This window comes from Gymnodraco acuticeps, unplaced genomic scaffold (genome assembly GCF_902827175.1).
Source record: "Gymnodraco acuticeps unplaced genomic scaffold, fGymAcu1.1, whole genome shotgun sequence".
Taxonomy (NCBI): Eukaryota; Metazoa; Chordata; class Actinopteri; order Perciformes; family Bathydraconidae; genus Gymnodraco; species Gymnodraco acuticeps.
This window is the reverse complement of record NW_022990385.1, coordinates 244,581-264,613: the sequence shown is the minus strand read 5'-3', so window position 1 is coordinate 264,613 and position 20,033 is coordinate 244,581. Positions and strand designations below refer to the sequence as shown.

The window sequence follows — 20,033 nt, the reverse complement described above, 5'->3', positions numbered from 1 at the left end:
AAGCATAGAGGTCATTACAAGCCACATAACGCAACATATACTAAATGCAGCAGAGAACAGTATACCCAAAGCAACAACCAGGGTAGGAAGAAAGTGGTCCATGGTGGAATGAGGAATGCAGCAGGGCTACTAAAGAGCGAAACGATGCACTTAGAGAATTAAAGAAAAACATGACACAAAATAATGTTATAGAGTTTCAAAGGAAAGGGACAGCTGCTCGAAGGACAATAAAATATACAAAAAAGAGAACATGGAGAGAATTGTGTTCTACCATTGGCAGAGGAGTAACATTAGGTGATGTCTGGTCCATGTTGAAGCGGATGAGTGGGAAAAGGAAATCCATTAAAATGCCAGCTTTGGTTGATGGGGAGAGGCTGGCAGTGACAGATAAAGAGAAGGCAGATATGTTAGGAAGGACACTTGCAGCAGTACATAGTGGGGGAGCATCTCAGTGATATCCATAGGCAGCAAAACAGCAGTTACTAGCAGAGAATGAAAACGTGAAGGAGAAGAGACAGGGATAATAGGTCAGCTATGGATGTGGAGTTTAACCATGTCAGAACTCAAAATAGCCTTACAAGGTACAGGATATACAGCCCCAGGACAAGACCAGCTATGTTATGCTATGTTTAGACAGTTACCTATGGAAACTATGGAAATGGTGCTGAGTCTTTTCAATACAATCTGGAGAGAAGGAGATATGCCAAGTGTGTGGAAAAACAGCAATCGTGCTACCATTCAATAAGCCAGGGAAAGATACAGCTAACCCTAGTAACTACAGACCAATAGCTCTTACATCACACCTATGTAAATGGTTGGGAAAGATCATTGTCTGTAGGCTCTCACATGTACTGGAACAGAAAGGGCTGCTGAGTAGTTTTCAGAGCGGATTTCGTAAAGGGCGGTCCACAATAGATGCGTTAGTAAGAGTGAGTAACGATGTGGAAAAAACATTGAAAATGAAAGAGATAATGGCAATAGTGTACTTTGACATTGAAAAGGCGTATGACTCTGTGTGGAGGGATGGATTACTGATCAAATTGAGTAGAATGGGTATTGGAGGGAGAATGTACAATTGGGTAAGGGCCTTTTTAACAGACAGGACATTTAGAGTAAAGGTTGGAGCAGATATTTCCAATTATTTTGAAATAGAAAATGGTATCCCCCAAGGGAGTGCAGTCAGTCCAATATTATTTAACATGATTAATGACATATTGACATGGGCTCTATGCGTAGATGATGGGGCTATTTGGATGAGAGGAAGACATGCCCATACGTAATGGAGAATATTGCTAGAGCGATTAAAAAAGTGGAGAGGTGGTCATATAACTGGGGATTCAAAATGTCAGAAAGTAAGTCATGCTACATGGTATTTACAAACGCAAGATTGATGGCCAACAGCTAACACTATATGATCGTCCAATGACAAAGATGAACAAGTTCAAATACCTCGGACTGTGGTTTGATAGAAAATACACATTGAAAATGCATATTAATCAAGTGGAAAAACAAAATGCAAAAAAGTATTAAATGTATTGCGAGCTGTAGCTGGATGCAACTGGGGCGCAGACAAACAAGCATTAATAGACATTTACAGATCAATTATGAGGTCCACAATAGACTATGGTTGTATAGTGTATGGAGCAGTAGCAAAAACATCACTTTTAAATTGATAGAATACAATATAAAGCATTGCGGCTGTGTATTGAGCGATAAAGTCATCCCCTATCAATGCAGTTCTGATAGAAGCAGGAGAGACACCGCTGGAGATCAGAAGAGAGAAACTTGCTCTGTCATACTGGGTCAGGCTACAAGGAAGTAGAGAGGAACATATCACAAACAGAATATTACAGGATTGCTGGGAATATGCAAAATTCCAGGGGCGTGGGTTTGGCTGGACGAGTAAGGAGAGAACGAGGGCATGTGGAGTGGAGACCATCACGTGTGCCAAAGCAAGCCCATTTAGCAGTGTTCCCCCATGGCTGTTCCCAGAAGCTAAAATGGATATGAGTATTGTAGAAAGGAAAAAAGAGTGGCAAATAAATGAAGTGGGAATTAAAACAAGTATATATCTGAACGAAAAGTACTACAATTTTCCTATACAAATGTACACAGATGGTTCTAAAGAACAAGGAAGAGTGTGTTTGGAGTTGGCGTATACATCCCAGACTTAAAATATCTATTTTAAAAAGAGCATCTGATCAATTATCAGTGTATACAGCAGAAATGCTTGCTGTAATAATAGGATTGCAGTGGGTTGAAGAGGTCAGACCAGATAGGGGTGATTATATGTACAGATTCATTGTCCATATTACAAAGCATACAATCAACAACAACTACTAGAGAAGACATTCTCATAAGACTTCACAGAGGCGGTATATCTGCAGTTCTGCTGGGTGCCTGCTCATGAGGGGGTGAAAGGGAACGAGTGTGCTGATAAATGAGCAAAAGGTGCACTGCAAAAGTAAATACATTACCAGTTCAACTTTGGTAAAGGAGAAGGAAAAGCAGTCATTAAGAAGAGAAGGGATGGAGATCTGGCAGAAGAGGTGGGAGGAAGACCAGAAAGGCAAAGAGTATCACAAAGTACAAAAGACAATTACAATTAATATTCAGAAAGAAACAGAAAGGAGGAAACCATGATAGCTAGACTCAGACTGGATCACACAGCTTTGAATGACTCTGTATGTCATGGGGAAAGTGACAGTAACAAGTGTGCGAACTGTGCAGTAAAAGAAGATGTAGAACATATCTTATTACATTGTGACATCTATAAAGCGGAAAGAGAACAATTAAAGGCTAAAGTCTTAGAGGCAGAGAGGGAGTGGAGTGTGGTTGGGTGTTTTGGGAACAAAAGGAGAGGGAGTAAGAGCTACCAGAAAGGCACTGTTTAAATTCTTGAGTGAAACTGGGGTAGGATTTTTTTTTAACATTAGGTCAGGAAAGAACATAGATTTGGTTTTTGTTTTATTTATTTCATGGTTTTATTGATTTTGATTAGAGCATAAGTTAAAGAGTTGGAATGATGTGATGATTCATACTCATGTACAGTAGGTGGCGGTATGCACCTTTTTAAGTTGTTTGCAATCCGCCAAAAGCAAGAGAAGAAGAAGAAGGTCTGCCCAGTAGGACACAGAATAACTACAGAGAGCAGGGGTTATTAATGTATGGTGTGTGTGGAACAGTAACACACTGCTGCTGCTCTGGCAGAGATCACTGTGTGCCTTTTATTAGTAATTGCGCATTAAAGCAGATTCTGATTAGGTGGAACGGAAGTCTGGCGAAGCGGAACACATCTTTTTGCAGCCCGGACAAGTTACTAGGGTGGACTATTCAGACAGCTTAAGCCATGCTTCAGACCAATGACAGAGGGGGTGTGTGCTTAGATCTGTAAAGAGAACGGGGTGTGTGTTCTGCACAGACTGCACTTGCTATCGGAAAGGTAAGCTTTGTTGTGTGTTTGCTATCAGCTGTGTTAGCTGCAGCTGTTTTAGCTAGTGATGGCGAGATGAAGCCTTATGAAGCTTTGAAGCTTTCCAGCCAATTGGTTCGCAAAAGGGTTCATCTCATGAGGCTTCATCATGGGCTTCATTTGAACCATACAGTCTATGATTTGAACACAAACCCCCTGTTGGTCAAAGTGTGTAAAACAGGCAGATTGGACATCTCAACAGTGTGCTCCATCATCTCATACCGAGTTCCCAATGAGTAAAGCCTTAGAATAACTCTAAACAACGAACATTCAATCATATTTTCATGTTAACAATATTGTATTTATTCCAGTTGAATGATTGTGATTGAAAAGCCTAAGGAGGCTGGTAAACATTGCAAAGAGGGATTTGTATTCCTTAATAATATTCATAAACTTAACCATGTTGTAGCCTGAGAAAGGCTAAACCATATCAAAGAATACATTTATTAACTACATTATCTCATTTAGCTGTAGCTTTTATAAACAACAAAAAATACATATTGTTCAGTCGTCGAACCAGAGACCCTGTGGTCATGAGTCAACTGCTTTCCAGCTGAGCCACAGCACACACACTACAGCTCCCTGAAAACACTGCAAGATATGTATTCCTGTATTTATTGATGTTTTTATTCCTACATTTATTTATGCTTGTATCTATTGATACTTATGACATGTTCCGACCTCTATAAGTGAGGGTCTGAGCTCTCTTGATTCCATCGTGTCACCGGGCCCGGGTACAGGAGGGGTAATATGTAGAGATGCACGATAATTATCGGCCCGATAATTATCGGTCCGATATTAGGAATTATGACGTCATCCCGATAAACCCGATACCAGTATTAATAGCCCCGATAATATACAATATATTTTTTGGGGGAAAAAAAAAGAAAAAAATACTGCGGTGTGGGTGGATTGGGATGAGGGGGCGCTTGTTTTTTCACTCGGCTCCTCCCGTTTTGCCAGTACTGTGGTATTAGTGGTTTAGGAAGAGGGGAGTTTTCTCACAAATCCAGCGCTCCCCAACTCGTGAAGCCAGGACAGTAAACAAACATGTCATCGGTGGTATGGGCGTTGGAGCTATGTGCAACTCAAGGCATATGCTCGAACCGGAGCAGCCTGGACGCTGCAATCATGTTGCGCACTATCCGTGCTGAGTGTGCTGACTTTTCGTACAATGGCCCACTGTCTGGCTTCCTGCATAAAGTCAAGTGCTCGGCGCAGTTGTGGCGAAATGTCGCTCCTCTGTTTTCATTTAAACAGCTCCGTATATCCGTTAGCGCAGCTAGCTAGCACCAGATGCTAACAACAACAATGCACGTAAGGTCTCTCACTCGCTCGCTCGGGCCACACATACACACACCCTCCCGGTCCTCCAGATGGCCAGTCGGTGCCTGCCGGTGAGCGTGGAAGTGTGGTCTGCCACAAGCGGGCGGCAGGAGCGGGGCTGTCAGCATCAGCTTGTAGATGGTATTTTAAACTTGATGCGCTCTGAAACTACGGGGCGGCCGAGGAAAAAAAAATACACATGCGTTAATCGCGTTAAAATAATTAGTGGCGTACATTTTTTTTTATTATCAGTTATCGGTATCGGTCTTGAGAAGCAGGAAGTTATCGGTTTCAAAAAAACAATATCGTGCATCCCTAGTAATATGGTTCTTATTATACATCCATGGGTATTATGAGCGTTGTGGTTTAACTGTTCAACCGATCTGAATCGCTTCCTGAAGCAGTCACGTGGTATCGACAGGCAGTGAGGCTTCGTTTGTCATCGATGACGTCACTGGCCCAAAACGATACAAGCCTCGATACATGCTTCACAAAAAGCTTCGGGGATTACGGCCCGTCTACACTACAGGCATCGAAAAATGCTTTCAACGCTTCACCCATTCATTTGAATGGGGTGACGTTAGGGCTGTGCGATTATGGCAAAAATCATAATCACGATTATTTGGGTCAATAATTGATATCACGATTATTTTGACGATTATTCATTGACCATTTATTGAACTTTAAAACAAATAATATTTTACCAATAACCAAGATCAACAAATATGTTGGAGCACACTTCCAAAACCATACATTACATTACATTACATTGCATTTAGCTGACGCTTTTGTCCAAAGCGACTTACAATAAGTACATTCGACCAGGAAGACACAACCTTGAAGAAAACAGAATCATATAAGTATATCAGGTTTCATAGAGCCAAACATTTCAAGTGCTACTCAACTGGCTTTAGGTAATCCAGTCCTTTATTAGTATAAAAGTGCTTCGTTAATCGTTCTAACGCTCGAAGTGGAGTCGAAAGAGATGAGTTTTCAGTTTGCGCCGGAAGATGTGCAAGCTATCTGCCGTCCTGATGTCAATGGGGAGCTCATTCCACCATCTTGGAGCCAGGATAGCAAACCCACGTGTTTTCGCCGATGGGAACTTGGGTCCCCCCTCGCAGCGAGGGCGCAACGAGTCGTTTGGCATACTAAACATATATTATTAATATGATAAATAAAAATAAATTAGACCAAAATAAATGAAATCAAACATGTTGCAGTGCACTGTCACAACCTACTGAAAACTCCTTAACATATAGCCAACATTTTGGTTCAACATATTCCACTCGGTCCAGAAGTAACAGGAAATAAATGTTGAACTACAATTTAAGACCAAATAGAAATGTTTAGGCCACCATGGCAAATGCTGGTAGGGCTGCTCATGTCATCTCTTAAACACCAGGCTGTTTACATGGTCTGGTTTCAGAGATGAGCGCAGGCAGGTGACAATATTGCCACCTCTACTGAAGACCCTCAGCCACGCCCCGACACAGGGGTGACGCCGGCCAATCACAAAGCTTTGATGCGTTCAAGTGCATTATTCTGGCACAGGAAGATTATGTTACAGGACATTAACGATAAAACAGAATATTGTTGTTCTATTTTTAGATACATCTCGCGATCGACTGGTTGGGCACCCCTGGGCTAGACCATAGGTCCGTTGTGGTGGCAAAGTAGTCAGCTGAAGCCACATCTCTCTCAACTTCCCCACGGCATTTGTCACATAATACCTGCTGAAATAATACCGAGACGGCATCGCGTAACGCTTGTCCAACGTGTTGACAAGTTGCTTAAAGCCCTGGTTGCTAACAGTGCTAACTGAGTGGGCACATATCTTTAGCGATGTGAAATGTAATGGCACCTGTAATATCTCTGTCTCTGCGAGCTCGTCGCGTAGGCCGTCGCTCTGTACAATGCGTCCTGAATCGATGACTATGATGATGTGGTGGATGAAGTCGAGCGGCATCTGCTTTTTGTTGTATTATTGCCCGGTCGTATTGCACTTTGTGGTTGTATTTCAGATGATTAAAGAGATTGGTTGTGTTAGCGTGTGGTGCCAACACAACCTGGTAACAAATCCTGCACTGTACTTTGTTTTGCTCCACGTCGGACTCCTGAAAGCCAAAGTACTTCCAAATAGTGGAAATAGTTGTACCCTTCTTTTTAACGAGTTGCTGCTCTTGTTCTGACATCTTCGCTCGCGCTGAACACTCATAACACATGTCACTCCCACGTGGCCGAGTGGGCTTTTAGGGAGGGGCGAAGCGCACCCAGCTAAATAATCGTATTTTGTCAATTATGCTGTTTTCATAATCGTCGCAAGCCATAATGGTAATCGCGATTAAAATACGATTAATTGCACAGCCCTAGGTGACGTAGAAGATTTTTAAACTTGGACGAACTGCATTGTGGGGAGCATGGTTTTGCAAGCATCACGAGCATCTATCGGCATCAAAAGTTGAACAATGTTCAACTTTTGAGGCTCGATGCTTGGCATCAGCCAATCAAATCCCACGTATGCAAATCTGACAGTACAAGCGCTAGCCAATCAAACCGCGTGTATGCTGGGAGAGACTACGCAGGTAATTAACTCATATTCAAAAAAATGGAGGGAAAATTCATTATAGCGGTAGTGAGTCACCCGGTGCTGTATGATCAGTCTCTGTTCATCTACCGGGATACAAACCGGAGGAGCGAGGCATGGAGGGAGGTGGCAGAGACAGTGGATGAAACTGGTAGGTTTTCGCCTGTTTGGGGATTTTATATCCAGTTTACTTCGTTTTAACATTGCTATTGCTTTGTATGCCGGGGGCGTGCGGGAGATTCCTGATTGGTTGTTGGTCGCCTTGGGTGAGAAATCGCCAAGCCTCAGACACGCCCAGCTTCAAGATTTTTTTATGCCTGATTGATAGGTAATAGATTAAGAGCGGTGAATCATAGAAACAGGTGCTCAAACGTTTGTGTGAGTTTATCTAATTTAGCAGTGATTCCATGTCAGCCACAGCTTGTTACAAAAAACATGACTGATAGTGTGTTTAACGAACTTAAACTAGCTTTATTAAATGTCAGGTCATTGGCAGGAAAAACATTTTTAATCAATGATTTTATCACTGAGCACAATCTCGATTTTATGTTTTTAACAGAAACTTGGATTGAACAAAATAACAGTGTAGCTGTTCTTATCGAATCAACCCCTCCCAACTTTAGTTTTATGAGTCAGGAAAGAATGCATAAGAAAGGGGGTGGAGTTGCTATTCTGTTCAATGATTCCCTTCAATGCAGGAAGACATCTTATGGGAACTTTGATTCTTTTGAATATGTGGCCCTTCAGCTGAAATGCTCCTCTCGAGCTCTGTTCCTAAATATCTATAGACCACCCAAATACTGTGCAAGCTTTTTTGATGACGTTACTGAACTGCTGTCTATAGTGTGTATTGACTTTGACCGTCTAGTCATTGTTGGTGATTTTAACATCCATGTTGACAACCCCCAGGACAGAGGGGCAAAAGAACTATTTTGTGTTCTTGATAGCTATGGACTGACTCAGCATGTGACGGAGCCCACGCACAATAAGGGGCACACTCTGGACTTAATTATCTCAAAGGGTCTGAATATCTCTAAGGTTGTGGTGACTGATGTTGCACTCTCTGACCATTCCTGTGTTTTCTTTGAGAGCTTTATTTCTGTTCACAAAAATGTTCAAAAAGAGGTAACCACAAAGCGATGTTTAACTGAAAATACTAGGGAAATGTTTACTCAGAATTTTTCTTCCACACTTGCCCCTGCCAACATCTCAGTAAATGAGCTAGTAGATAATTTTAATCCAAAAATTAAAAATGTTATAGATGCCATTGCTCCAACTAAGGTAAAGGAAGTGTCTGGCAAGAAAATATCTCCATGGAGAAAGGCCATGACCGTGAAAACAGAAAAAAGAGAATGTCGAAAAGCTGAACGCAGGTGGCGAAAAACAAATCTCCAGGTTCACTTTGAAATCTATAAAGAGAGACTTGGCCTTTATAATTTGGAATTGAAAAACGCACGACAATCGTTCTTCTCTGACATCATTACCAAAAACAAAAACAACGCACGTGCCTTGTTTGCTACCGTCGACAGACTAACTAACCCCCCAGTGTCAGTAGCCTCTGAATTTCTATCCACCAGGGCGTGCAATGATTTTGCCTCCTTCACTGACAACATTCAGAAAATCAGACAAGCAGTCAGTGCCTCTGCATCAGGAACAGCAAATGTGTTGTCCCTATCTCCACTTAACATCAATTCAGACATCATGACACAATTCCATCAGATTAATGATAAAAACCTAGAGGACATTATACAACTTCTGAAATCCTCCTCCTGCTGCCTTGATATTATTCCAACATGATTTTTCAAAGATGTTTTGCCTTGCATGGCCTCAGATCTACTTCATATAGTAAACAAATCTCTTCACTCAGGTATTTTTCCACAGGCCCTGAAAACTGCAGTCATTAAACCACTCTTAAAAAAGAATAATCTAGATGCTTCAGTAATGAACAATTACAGGCCCATATCAAACCTCCCATTTCTAGGTAAAATCATTGAAAAAGTTGTTTTTCAACAGTTGAGTAATTTCTTGCATTTAAATAACTGTTTTGATGTGTTCCAGTCAGGCTTTCGTCCAAACCACAGCACTGAGACTGCTCTTGTAAAGGTCTTTAATGACATCCACTTAAACACAGACAGTGGCAGAACTTCAGTGTTAGTATTATTAGATCTCAGTGCTGCGTTTGACACTGTTGACCACAACATATTACTAGACCGACTGGAGAACTGGGTGGGACTTTCGGAAACAGTTCTAAATTGGTTTGAATCCTACTTAAAGGACATAAACAACTTTGTTTCTATAGGTAAATACACATCTGAGTTGACAAATATGACATGTGGGGTTCCTCACGGCTCCATCTTGGGGCCTCTTCTCTTTAACATCTACATGCTACCACTGGCTCAGATAATGAAGAACAACAAAATAAGTTACCATAGCTATGCAGATGACACACAAATTTACGTAACAATTTCACCAGGAGACTATGCTCCAATTCAAACACTGAGTAAGTGCATTGAACAAATCAATGACTGGATGTGTCAGAACTTTCTCCAATTAAACAAAGATAAAACTGAGGTAATGGTTTTTGGAGCCAAGTCAGAACGTATAAAAGTTAACGCTGAGCTTCAGTCTGCAATGTTCAAAACAACAGATAAAGCCAGAAATCTAGGTGTAGTCATGGACTCTGACCTGAGTTTCAACAGTCACATTAAAACTGTTACTAAATCAGCCTACTATCACCTAAAGAATATATCTAGGATTAAAAGACTAATGTCACAGCAGGATTTGGAAAAACTTATCCATGCTTTTATCTTCAATAGACTCGACTACTGCAATGGTGTCTTTACAGGTCTCACTAACAAATCTATTAGGAAGCTGCAGCTGATTCAGAACGCTGCTGCTCGAGTCCTCACTAACACTAAGAAAGTGGATCACATCACTCCAGTTCTGAAGTCTTTACACTGGCTTCCTGTGTGTCAAAGAATAGATTTCAAAATACTGCTGCTGGTTTATAAAGCACTGAATGGTTTAGGCCCAAAATACATTTCTGACCTCCTGCTAAATTATGAACCATCCAGATCTCTCAGGTCTTCATTGACTGGTCAGCTTTCTGTCCCAGAGTCAGAACTAAACATGGTAAAGCAGCATTCAGTTATTATGCTCCAAATATCTGGAACAAATTCCCAGAAACCTGCAGGTCCGCTGCAACTCTGACTACTTTTAAATCCAGGCTGAAGACTTTTCTTTTTGTCGCTGCTTTTAATTGAACTATTCATATCTTAGACTGCACTGTAACTTTTATCCATGTATTTTTTCTTTTAATGTTTAATTGACTGCACTGTAACTTTTATCCATGTATTTTTTCTTTTAATGTTTATTTTATTAGCTTTTCTTTTTAATGACTGATTTTAAATGCCATTTTCTTAATCTCTTTCATTTTTTGTAAAGCACTTTGAATTGCCTTGTGTTGAAAAGTGCTATATAAATAAACTTGCCTTGCCTTGTAGTGTAGACGGGCCGTTACTCGACACACGCTCCGAAGCCTCGGCGCAATACGTAACATCACTAGTTTTAGCTGCAGCAGTGTTAGCTTCACGCCTGTATACTGAATGTCTGTTAACTGCAGCAGTGTTAGCATACAGGTGTGAAGCTTTGAGAGCAAAATGAAGAGATCTATGGATCAATCAAATTGTATTTGTAGAGCACATTTAAAAACGATTTTGGTCGAGCCAAAGTGCTGTACATGTAATTTAAACACATAAAAAACACATTACATCACAATAAATCACAACAGATAAAGCAACACATGGAACAGTCAGGAGTCGTGACCCCACTCTAACTAGAAAGCCAGAGAGAAGTAGTGTGTCTTCAGTGTGGATTTAAAAGCCCCTAGGGTCTGGGTCGACCTCACATGAGGCGCATTCACACCGCAGTACTTTTCCCACAAAGGTTCATGAGAACTTAGTTCATGAGAACTCTTTTGTCGCGTTCACACCAAAAAGAGCCGGTACAAAAATTAGTTCATGAGAACTTTTACCCCCTTTTCAGTCCCTGCTAGAGAGCAGGGACTTTCGTGGGAGAAAAAGGTTCCTATGTCTGATTGGCTGGGCGGATTGCAAACCACGCCCCGTAAAACTCCCAAAAAGTTTTGTGAAGCTGCCATTTTATTATCCTCGCATTATTAGCATTAGCATTAGCCCAGCGCAGAAACGCAGAGAGTCTAACTTATGGCAACACAAAATAAAACATGGGAGTGGTGGAGATGAGGAGGTGTCGGTGTTCTGGCGATTTACTCGGAAGGCCAGTCCCCAACTCCGGGGACTTCCGGCCGGGGACTTTGGGCGGCAGTATACGCCGTGAAGTGGTTTGCGGCCTGCCAGTAAACCCAAAGCAGAAGAAGAAGAAGTGACGTCAGCGGCTTCATTTGCCTAATCCACCCCCCAGGGACTTATTCCGGTGTGAACACGATCTGTACTTAGTTCATGAGAACTAATGAGTTCTCATGAACTAAGTTCTCATGAACCTTTGTGGGAAAAGTACTGCGGTGTGAATGCGCCTATGGAGGGGAAGAGTGTTCCAGAGCCTCGGGCCAGCTGCTGCGAAGGCTCGGTGCCCTCGGGTTTTGAGCCTGGTCTTAGGTACTACCAGCAGCAGCTGGTCAGCAGATCCTAAGGCTCTGCCTGGGGTGTAGCGCTGGAGGAGTTCAGCTATATAGGCCGGAGCCAGCCCATTTAGTGCTTTAAAAACAAATAAATTCTGAACCGGACTGGAAGCCAGTGTAGTGAGGCCAGAATTGGGGTGATGTGGTCATGCTTTTTGTGGCCAGTCAGGAGACGTGCAGCTGCGTTTTGGACTAGCTGCAGGCGTTTAATTGATGCCTGGTCCATACCCACATACAGAGCGTTACAATAGTCCAGTCTTGAGGTCACAAAGGTGTTCATAACCCTTTCCAGGTCTTTAAAAGATAAATACGACTTGGTTTTGGCCAATAGTCTTATTTTTAAAAAAAAAAAAAAAAAAAAAAAAGCAGGATTTTACTACGGTGCTGACCTGCTTGTCGTATTTAAAAGTGCTATTGAAGGTCACTCCAAGGTTCAAGACAGAGGGGAGGATGTTTTTACTTAGGGAGCCCAGAATATCAACCGGAGAGGCTGGAGGTTGGGGTCCAAAAAAGATTACCTCGGTCTTACTCTCATTGAGGTTGAGGAAGTTTTTGCTCAGCCAGGATTTTAACTCTGCTAAGCAGTCCATCAACTGCTGTAGTGAGTTGGCATTTGCTTTGAGAGGCAGATAGATCTGTACATCGTCCGCGTAGCAGTGGAAGGGAATATTGTGTTTCGTAAGAATTGAACCTAGGGGCAGTATGTACAGTAAAAAGAGGATGGGGCCCAGAATTGAGCCTTGGGGGACCCCACAGGTAAGAGGGACTTTGGCAGAGGAGAAGGCACCTAGCTGCACTAAAAAGCTACGGTCTGTCAGGTAAGACCTGAACCATGCAAGGGCAGAGCCTGTGATGCCTGCGGACTGTTCAAGCCGTGACAACAGGATGCTATGGTCCACAGTGTCAAAGGCAGCTGTCAGGTCTAACAGCACCAAGACAGCTGGGCTACCTGAGTCGGTGGCTAGGAGCAGATCATTACAAATTCTTAAAAGGGCTGTTTCAGTACTATGCATGGGTTTAAAGCCAGACTGAAACTTTTCATGGATGCCATGTGTGGTTAAAAACGACTGCAGCTGGACGTAGACTACTCGCTCCAGGGCTTTAGATAAAAAAGGTAGCTGGGAGATGGGCCTAAAATTTGCGAGAATGGAGGGGTCAAGATTTTTCTTTTTAAGTAGTGGCTTAACCACGGCATGTTTGAAGGCAGCTGGGACACATCCTGAGCTAAGAGAGGTGTTTACAAGCAATAAAATACTTGCTCCAACTGATTCGAAAACGTCTCTGAGAAGACGAGAGGGAATGCTGTCTGAGGTGCAGTTTGTCGGCCGCAGGTGCATGACTACATCCGAGAGAGAAGAGAGGGATACAGGCTCAAAGTGGTCGAGGACAGCAGGGCACAGAAAAGGAGCAGAATCTGGGGTAGCACTAGTGTGGGCTAGCCTAAGAGCAGATACTTTTCAATAAAAAATGTAAGAAACTTATCACAGAGAGTAGTCGATGGCACAATTGGAGAAACATCACAGGGATTAATGATCGAGTTAAGGACATTAAAAAGAACCTGAGGTTTATGGCTGTTTTTGGAGATTAACAGAGAAATGTCCTGTGTTTTGGCTGCTTTGACTGCCATCTGGTAGTCAGCAAGGCAAGCACGAAGGATTTCTAGGGAGACATGGAGTTTGTCCTTTTTCCATTTTCTCTCTGCACGCCTACAAGCGCGTCTAAGAGCACGAGTACAGTCATTGAGCCACGGCTGTGAGAGAACTTTGGTGCGTAAAAGGAGCAACAGAATCGAGTATTTGGGTACATGTCGAGTCAAACATGGAGATAAGCTCATCAGCACTAAAAGCACAGTTCATCTCTAAATTACAGATCAGAGAAGCATTACAAACATCAGAAAACTGTGAGGCAGTCAAGGGGTTAATCGTCATATAGTATTTCATACCTGATTTTGATGCTCTATACCAGGGGTGGGGAACCTTTTTCCTCTCAAGGGCCATTTAAATGTTTACAATATCCTCAGAGGGCCGTACAAATTATTGACCTCTGCTTAAAAAAACTAAAATCACAACCCATTCATTTCATTCTGTGCAAAGAAAAAGCAACCTCTTAATCCAGATCTCTCACCATGACTCGCGCATGCATGCACGTGCACGGTGTGGTGTGATCACCAAAACAGAAAGATATGGACACAAGGCGTGTGCAAATGTATTTAGTTTCTTATCCATGTGAACATGATTTAAGTGGGGGGGGGACGGGACCTAACCTCCTCTAGGGGGATCTGGGGGCATGCTCCCCCGGGAAGATTTAAAAAAAAAAGTTGAAGTCAAAGCATCAATCTGGTGCACTTTGAGAGCAAAATTAGGAGATCTAGGGATACATCTCTCAACACATATGAAACAGAACTGTAAGCAGATTTATTTTTCTTTATGGATATTTTACAAATCACTCTCCTTTCAAACTGTATTCTTGTTTATTAATAACAGCTTTTTTTTTACTGTCATATAGTATTTTAGACCTGTTTACTTTATTCTCTTATTTTTTGATAACTATAATGATCATATAAAGATGTGCCTTTACCTCACTGGTTGTAGAAAAAGCTTCTTATATTCGTTAGCATAGCTAGCTAACCAGATGCTAATAACAACAAAGTTATTGACTGTATGATCAGAATGACAGATGAACAGATCGCCACTGGGCTTTCAATTAAAGACACAGCCACGCAGAAACTGCGGCATGTGTACGGCTCCTTATCTGAAGTGCCGAGCCACGTTCTGGTGCTCTCCGTCAGAACTGCACCCCTGTCAGTCGAGACATATACCACGTGATGACACGTTAGGCTCGTGTTGTGTTCAAGGACCCTGACCTTGGCCAGGAAAAACAGGTATTCACTTGTTTAATTTTTTTGCGGTCTAGATTTCTTACATTTTTTTCTTTTTTGCGTGTGTTTATAAATTACCTCGAGGGCCGTACCAAATTGTCTCGCGGGCCGTATACGGCCCGGAGGCCGGAGGTTCCCCACCCCTGCTCTATACCTATAATGATCCTATAAACGTGTGTCTCAGAAATACTTATTTACATTAATTGTGACCAACCCATTTGAGACCCATTGAGATAACTTAGACTAAAGTTAACTATCTAACACTGAGAGTCCCTTTACTTCACCTGAGCTGAGGTTAACTGAGCTCTCAGTCTGACAGGAGGAGAGTCCTCCCTCCACCTTGTTGTTGAAAAAGCTCCTTATATCCGTTAGCGTAGCTTAGCACCATCTAACTTCTCCGGTACCGGCTCTCGCTCCGCTCTCGCTCTCGCGTCTCGCTCTCGCTCTCGCTCTCGCTCTCGCTCTCTCTCTCGCTCACTCTCTCTCTCTCTCTCGTCCTCTCTCTCTCGCTCTCATCCTCTCTCGCTCTCATCCTCTCTCTCTCTCTCTCTCTCTCTCTCTCTCTCTCTCTCTCTCTCTCTCTCTCTCTCTCTCTCTCTCACACACACACACACACACACACACACAATGGCTTGAATGAAACACAGAGACCCAGAAGAGGCTACTTGTACTGTAGCATATTATTTTCAAATCAATCCTTTTTCAAATTATGAATTTCACACGCATACAAAAAGAAATGACACATACATTTCCCCTGGCGCCGCCACTGGTTCTCACACAGAAATAATAATGTATACACAACTAAAACTAGGACAACAAAGCATGAAGGTGTAAGGACTGCTGAAAAAAGTCTGTCTGTCAGACAGGGTGTGTAATGGCATCCAAGGTTTCCTTTTGCCACTATAGAGCGGGGTTGACGACACGCAATCCAAAGCAATAAGCAGCCGAAGGTTTTCAGTCAAATGTAATTTATTAACAAAAAAGTATTGACTTAAATAGTCTCAAAATAACACATCTAAATCAATATTTCAGTGATATGCTTTCTTATATAAACTATACTTTGCAGTCCAATTAGCAACACTAATTTCTGTTTACAATTTGCGGTCGAAAAACTGTTCCGCTCCCCGTCTCATCAGGTCTCAGAGCACCGCAGCTATCCTCAATTACCTCACTTAAATAAATACCGGAAGGTACAAGGAAACAGATCATATTTACGATTTGAAATTAACAATAATTTCTTCAAAAGATATTCACCATGGCAATATAAATAATTTTACATCATTAATTCATTTATCAAATTATGAAGCTAAATAATAACGTTGACGTCATTGTGGCTCTAACAGGGTGGGTCCAGCCAGTAATCTTTAGATGCATCATATAGTTTCAAAGTTTTTCGATATCTTTTTGACTTTCTGACTTTTCACAGTTTAAGTTCTGGCACATTTTTTTATTTTCAACAACAAATGTGCGCAGCTTTCAGCATTCACATAGTTTCAGCAGGAAATGTATTTCTGGTATAACAAAAAACATCCAAACACCTCGAACAAAAGCACCAACACAAACTGGAGTAATGTTCTCTTTAAGGTTCTGATGCAACATCCAACTCAAAATCCATACTTCTTAAAACAGTTGTTATTTATTTGAAAGCAAAAAAACAGGTCCAATGTCACTCCACAACAAAATCTAATCCAAGAGAAACATCCAAAAGGAAGTGAAGGGAGAACAACTGTATACTTAAGCTGTGCTTTTGCTGCTCCATCCTCCTGGTCCTCAACACTTCTTTAGCAGAGGTATCTCCAACACGTCTCCAAACACTGCAGATCTACCGTCCCTCATTTACACAGTTCCCTCCAGAAAACCGCCAGGCTGCTTCTCCCCTGGCTCCTAACAAACCAAAGCTCCTTAAACAGACAATTCCCTCTCCCTGTGTTCCCCAGGGCTCCGCCCCCTTTCCTCACCTGAATTCAACTGAACACCTGATCAGTACCTAACTCTAGTAAAAGTTAAAAAAGTAAAGCATCAAAAATAAGAAAATACTTAATGTTGCACTAGGTGAATGTGGTGTTTATTTTAATTACATTATACACTGTTGGGTATCTTAACCCATAATAACATTTCATAATTTATAAGCTGATTTATATTTTTGTATTATTAATTACCTGAATCAATCAATCAATGTTTATTTATATAGCCCAATATCACAAATGTTACACTTGTCTCAGTGGACTTTACAGTTTGTACAGAATATCAGTATGACAATACGACACCCTCTGTCCTTAGACCCTCTGTCCTCAGACCCTCTGTCCTTAGACCCTCACATCGTACAAGGAAAAACTTCCGAAGAAAACCCACAGTTTAAAGGGAAAAATGGGAGAAACCTCAGGGAGAGCAACAGAGGAGGGATCCCTCTCCCAGGACGGACAGACGTGCAATAGATGCCGTGTGTAAATTGAAAAGATAATACATTTGCAACATAGGTAGTCCAAATGTTTGGAAATGCATGTGTGTATAATAGGAAGATGAATCCACGAGGATATCCATCCAGGACCTATGATCCAGGACCACAGCCACGACTCAAGATCCAGGGCTCGCGATGCAGGACACAGGACCGCAGGATCATCCATGACTCCGGATCCCGGCGTATATAGACACCAAAAAGAAAGACATTTGGGGAAGCTGGGTTAATCGGAACATGAGAGTACACAGGTATAGACAGAGAGTAGGAAGAAGTAAGATGTCCCCCGACAAACTAAGCCTATATCAGCAAAACTAGGGGCTGAATCTAATCAGCCCTAACTATAAGCTTTATCAAAAAGGAAGGTCTTAAGCGCACTCTTAAAAACGGATAGGGTGTCTGCCGCCCGAACACAAACTGGAAGCTGATTCCACAAATGTGGAGCTTGATAAGAAAAGGCTCTGGCTCCCATTGTACTTTTAGAGACTCTAGGAACAACCAACAACCCTGCATTCTTGGAACGCAATGCCCTAGTACAGGGGTGGCCAACCCGCGGCTCTCGAGCCGCATGCGGCTCTTTGCCTAGTTTCATGCGGCTCTTCAGTTCATATCGAATTGTATATGAGTTTGGGGGAGAGACACTGACTCTTGACTAGTGTTGCACGGTGTACCGATACTTGAAAGGTACCGCGATACCCTGCCGTTAAAAACGTTACTATTCCTCCGTTTCATTAGTATCGGTACTTTAAGAATGACGGGGGAAAGTACTCCGGTGAGAAAGCGCCGTTTAATAAGAGCCGTGTGTGTTCAGCGCTCTGCTTCCAATCCCTGCACTGCAGCCGTGCCTGCAGTCCCTCCCTCTCAAGCACGCTCTAAGTCCCTCCCCTCTCTCATGCACGCGCTAGCTGCCAGAGCATGTGAGAAAACGAGAAGCATGGCTGCAAGTGGGAGTGCAACTGCCGCTGCGCCTCGGCATGTTGACAAAAAAGACGCCAGAAGCGAAATTTGGAAGTATTTTAGCTATATTTCTGACAGTGAGGGCAAGCCTACGGACACCACGAGGCCTGTCTGTAAGAAATGTATTAATTTGATTTAATACGAATTATTGTCATTTGTTTTATTTATTGTTCTCATTGTTTAAAAGTTTGTGTTATGGTTCTGGTTCTGGTGTGAAATAAAGCACAATAATTACATTTAAGACCGTTTCCCTTTTTTTAAGAAAAGTATCGAAAAAGAATCGGAATCGCAATTCTTGACTTGGTATCGAAAACAAAATGTTGGTATCGTGACAACACTAGCTAGCTACTCCTGACAGTTAAACCTGATATTTAGTAGGTCTGTTAAGTATTGAATGCTGATAATTCTGACGTAATTTGGCCGGTCAAAGTTGTTTGGGCTCGGATAAAATCGCTCCGTTACTTACGTCCCGTGTTACTTTCGTCCCGGCTCTCCCTACGTGTGTATGTGTGGTGTCAGGTGTCAGTATGAGAGGATGACAGCGCGTCTAATTTTGATGTGGCCCAAGAGCCAATCACAATAATACCTGCGATGCAGTGAACCAATCACCTTTGAGGGGGAGAAAACCTATCGTTGATTAAACACTATCCAGTGTTTCCCCTACCATTGTCTTGGAGGGGCGCTGCTTCCCGCCAACGGAGCCCCGCGCCCCCCCTGGAATTCAAGGTGTTTAAAAAATATATATAATTATTATTATTTTTTAATATATACATAGCACCAAATTGCAAATAATCTATAACTACTGTCACTTTTCATATTGAACATGTCCTCTTTTATTAAATAAACTAAACGCTTTCATTTTAAGTTGTGAGTTTAGTGTTTTTGACCCTAAGAAACACTGATGCATTAATCAACACCAATAATCCACAGCTCCTCTCTCTGCTCCAGAGGATTTAAAAAATATATATCCCAATGCCACAAAAATGCATCAGTGACGTGGTTGAAATCTTGTCTCCAGAAAACAAAAAACTGAAACAAGCGGTATCAGTGCCTGTGTGTTTGATGTGGCTCTTTGCAGTAAAATAGAAAAAAATTGGCTCTTAACCTCTGACTGGTTGGCCACCCCTGCCCTAGTAGGACAGTAGGGTATAATGAGTTCTTTAAGGTAAGATGGCGCCTGCCCATTAAGGGCTTTGTAGGCGAGAAGAAGAATTTTAAATTCTATCCTGTGTTCTATAGGGAGCCAGTGTAAGGCAGCCAGAATAGGAGTAATGTGGTCCCTTTTCCTAACTCTGGTTAGTACACGAGCTGCAGCATTTTGAATCAGCTGAAGCGACTTAACTGACTTCTTGGTACACCCTGATAATAAAGAGTTACAATAATCCAGCCTTGAAGTAACAAATGCATGGTCTAGTTTCTCTGCATCGTTTTGAGGTAAGATATGCCTGATTTTTGCAATGTTACGTAGATGGAAGTAGGCGGTCCTTGAAATTGATTTTATGTGGGCGTTAAAGGATAAATCCTGATCAAATATAACACCAAGATTCCTTACAGTCTCACTGGAGGCCAAATTAATGCCATCCATAGTTAATATATCCTTAGATAATTTGTTTCGTAGATTCTTCGGGCCAAGTACAATAACTTCAGTTTTGGTCGTGTTTAACATCAAAAAGTTTAAGGTCATCCACGTTTTTAAGTCCT

General features: G+C 42.0%; 1 protein-coding gene across 2 annotated transcripts in view; it reads left to right on the top strand.

Annotated features, from left to right (window-relative positions):
- The first annotated feature begins 3,122 nt into the window (after positions 1 to 3,122).
- Positions 3,123 to 20,033, top strand: part of mettl22 (methyltransferase like 22) — a 91,068-nt gene continuing 74,157 nt past the window's right edge. For both annotated transcript variants that reach the window (XM_034224397.1, XM_034224396.1), the window contains exon 1: positions 3,123 to 3,442. The gene's annotated coding sequence lies outside the window, so the exon portion shown is untranslated. The remainder of the gene's footprint in view (positions 3,443 to 20,033) is intronic.